The sequence below is a fragment of the Juglans regia genome, unplaced genomic scaffold (genome assembly GCF_001411555.2).
Source record: "Juglans regia cultivar Chandler unplaced genomic scaffold, Walnut 2.0 Scaffold_853, whole genome shotgun sequence".
Lineage (NCBI taxonomy): Eukaryota > Viridiplantae > Streptophyta > Magnoliopsida > Fagales > Juglandaceae > Juglans > Juglans regia.
In genome coordinates this window covers 1-3,001 of record NW_023363496.1, presented here as the reverse complement: position 1 = coordinate 3,001, position 3,001 = coordinate 1, and the positions used below count along the sequence as shown (strand labels likewise).

General features: G+C 48.8%; 8 non-coding genes and 1 pseudogene across 8 annotated transcripts; all 9 read right to left on the bottom strand.

Moving 5' to 3' along the window:
* Positions 1–55: 55 nt before the first annotated feature.
* LOC118347277 lies at positions 56–174 on the bottom strand. Its single transcript, XR_004800506.1, has one exon. It is a non-coding gene; the product is annotated as a 5S ribosomal RNA (ribosomal RNA).
* Positions 175–363: 189 nt separating this feature from the next.
* LOC118347282 lies at positions 364–482 on the bottom strand. The gene has a single exon (XR_004800510.1). It is a non-coding gene; the product is annotated as a 5S ribosomal RNA (ribosomal RNA).
* A 498-nt stretch (positions 483–980) lies between these two features.
* Positions 981–1,099, bottom strand: LOC118347278. Its single transcript, XR_004800507.1, has one exon. It is a non-coding gene; the product is annotated as a 5S ribosomal RNA (ribosomal RNA).
* Positions 1,100–1,288: 189 nt separating this feature from the next.
* On the bottom strand, positions 1,289–1,407 carry LOC118347279. Its single transcript, XR_004800508.1, has one exon. It is a non-coding gene; the product is annotated as a 5S ribosomal RNA (ribosomal RNA).
* A 189-nt stretch (positions 1,408–1,596) lies between these two features.
* LOC118347283 lies at positions 1,597–1,715 on the bottom strand. Its single transcript, XR_004800511.1, has one exon. It is a non-coding gene; the product is annotated as a 5S ribosomal RNA (ribosomal RNA).
* Positions 1,716–1,896: 181 nt separating this feature from the next.
* Positions 1,897–2,015, bottom strand: LOC118347276. The gene has a single exon (XR_004800505.1). It is a non-coding gene; the product is annotated as a 5S ribosomal RNA (ribosomal RNA).
* A 189-nt stretch (positions 2,016–2,204) lies between these two features.
* On the bottom strand, positions 2,205–2,322 carry LOC118347280 (annotated as a pseudogene).
* Positions 2,323–2,512: 190 nt separating this feature from the next.
* LOC118347281 lies at positions 2,513–2,631 on the bottom strand. The gene has a single exon (XR_004800509.1). It is a non-coding gene; the product is annotated as a 5S ribosomal RNA (ribosomal RNA).
* A 188-nt stretch (positions 2,632–2,819) lies between these two features.
* Positions 2,820–2,938, bottom strand: LOC118347284. The gene has a single exon (XR_004800512.1). It is a non-coding gene; the product is annotated as a 5S ribosomal RNA (ribosomal RNA).
* Positions 2,939–3,001: the final 63 nt, after the last annotated feature.

The following is a 3,001-nucleotide window of genomic DNA, read 5'->3' as shown; positions in this document are numbered from 1 at the left end:
TCCCGACTGGTCCTTCTTGTCAATTTATCTCGCAAGGCGGAAAAAACAAAAACGAGGGGTGCAACACGAGGACTTCCCAGGAGGTCACCCATCCTAGTACTACTCTCACCCAAGCACGCTTAACTGCGGAGTTCTGATGGGATCCGGTGCATTAGTGCTGGTATGATCACACCCATCAAACTAATTACTTAAAATTCATATAATCCTTGAGCGACATACTAGCGTCCTTCCGATCCCAATCCAAACGGAGAACTGATCCAAACCCATTGCTACGCGATGGGCAGGGCGAGATTTTCTCAAAAATCCACCCCCGAGTGGTCCTTCTGGTCAATTTATCTCGCAAGGCGGAGAAAACAAAAACGAGGGGTGCAACACGAGGACTTCCCAGGAGGTCACCCATCCTAGTACTACTCTCGCCCAAGCACGCTTAACTGCGGAGTTCTGATGGGATCCGGTGCATTAGTGCTGGTATGATCGCACCTATCAAACTAATTACTTAAAATTCATATAATCCTTGAGCGACATACTAGCGTCCTTCCGATCCCAATCCAAACGGAGATCTGATCCAAACCCATGGCTACGCGATGGGCAGGGCGAGATTTTCCCAAAAATCCACTCCCGAGTGGTCCTTCTGTCAATTTATCTCGCAAAGCGGAAAAAACAAAAACGAGGGGTGCAACATCAATTTAGGACTTCCCTGTATGTCACTCCATCCTAGTACTACTCTCACCAAGCACGCTTAATCATGAGTTCTCATGGGATCCGCGGCATTAGTGCTGGCGATCACACCCATCAAACCAATCATCTAAAATTCAAATAATCCTTGAGCGACATACTAGCGTCCTTCCGATCCCAATCCAAACGGAGATCTGATCCAAACCCATCGCTACGCGATGGGCAGGGCGAGATTTTCCCAAAAATCCACTCCCGAATGGTCCTTCTTGTCAATTTATCTCGCAAGGCGGAAAAAACAAAAACGAGGGGTGCAACACGAGGACTTCCCAGGATGTCACCCATCCTAGTACTACTCTCGCCCAAGCACGCTTAACTGCGGAGTTCTGATGGGATCCGGTGCATTAGTGCTGGTATGATCGCACCTATCAAACTAATTACTTAAAATTCATATAATCCTTGAGCGACATACTAGCGTCCTTCCGATCCCAATCCAAACGGAGATCTGATCCAAACCCATGGCTACGCGATGGGTAGGGCGAGATTTCCCGAAAAATCCACTCCCGAGTGGTCCTTCTTGTCAATTTATCTCGCAAGGCGGAAAAAACAAAAACGAGGGGTGCAACACGAGGACTTCCCCAGAGGTCACCCATCCTAGTACTACTCTCGCCCAACCACGCTTAACTGCTGAGTTCTGATGGGATCCGGTGCATTAGTGCTGGTATGATCGCACCCATCAAACTAATTACTTAAAATTCAAATAATCCTTGAGCGACATACTAGCGTCCTTCCGATCCCAATCCAATCGGAGATCTGATCCAAACCTATGGCTACGCGATGGGCAGGGCGAGATTTTCCGAAAAATCCACTCCCGAGTGCTCCTTCTTGTCAATTTATCTCGCAAGGCGGAAAAAAAATCAACGAGGGGTGCAACACGAGGACTTCCCAGGAGGTCACCCATCCTACTACTACTCTCGCCCAAGCACGCTTAACTGCGGAGTTCTGATGGGATCCGGTGCATTAGTGCTGGTATGATCGCACCCATCAAACTAATTACTTAAAATTCATATAATCCTTGAGCGACATACTAGCGTCCTTCCGATCCCAATCCAAACGGAGATCTGATCCAAAACCCATGGCTACGCGATGGGCAGGGCGAGATTTCAAAATCCACCCGAAAGTGGTCTTGTCAATTTATCTCGCAAGGCGGAGAAAACAAAACGAGGGGTGCAACACGAGGACTTCCCAGGAGGTCACCCATCCTAGTACTACTCTCGCCCAAGCACGCTTAACTGCGGAGTTCTGATGGGATCCGGTGCATTAGTGCCGGTATGATCGCACCCATCAAACTAATTACTTAAAATTCATATAATCCTTGAGCGACATACTAGCGTCCTTCCGATCCCAATCCAAACGGAGATCTGATCCAAACCCATGGCTACGCCATGGGCAGGGCGAGATTTTCCCAAAAATCCACTCCCGAGTGCTCCTTCTTGTCAATTTATCTCGCAAGGCGGAAAAAACAAAAACGAGGGGTGCAACACGAGGACTTCCCAGGAGGTCACCCATCCTAGTACTACTCTCGCCCAAGCACGCTAAACCGCGGAGTTCATGGGATCCTATGTATTAGTGCCGGGTATGATCGCACTCCATCAAACCACTACTTAAAATTCATATAACCTGGAGCGACATAATAGCGCCCTCCGATCCCCAATCCAAACGCGAGATGATCCAACTCCATGGCTACGCTGGACATGGGCGCGTGGCTACTTCCCAAAAATCCACTCCCGAGTGCTCCTTCTTGTCAATTTATCTCGCAAGGCGTAAAAAACAAAAACGAGGGGTGCAACACGAGGACTTCCCAGGAGGTCACCCATCCTAGTACTACTCTCGCCCAAGCACGCTTAACTGCGGAGTTCTGATGGGATCCGGTGCATTAGTGCTGGTATGATCGCACCATCAAACTAATTACTTAAAATTCATATAATCCTTGAGCGACATACTAGCGTCCTTCCGATCCCAATCCAAACGGAGATCCGATCCAAACCCATGGCTACGCGATGGGCAGGGCGAGATTTTCCCAAAAATCCACTCCCGAGTGCTCCTTCTTGTCAATTTATCTCGCAAGGCGGAAAAAACAAAAACGAGGGGTGCAACACGAGGACTTCCCAGGAGGTCACCCATCCTCGTACTACTCTCGCCCAAGCACGCTTAACTGCGGAGTTCTGATGGGATCCGGTGCATTAGTGCTGGTATGATCGCACCCATCAAACTAATTACTTAAAATTCATATAATCCTTGACCGACATACTAGCGTCCTTCCCATCCC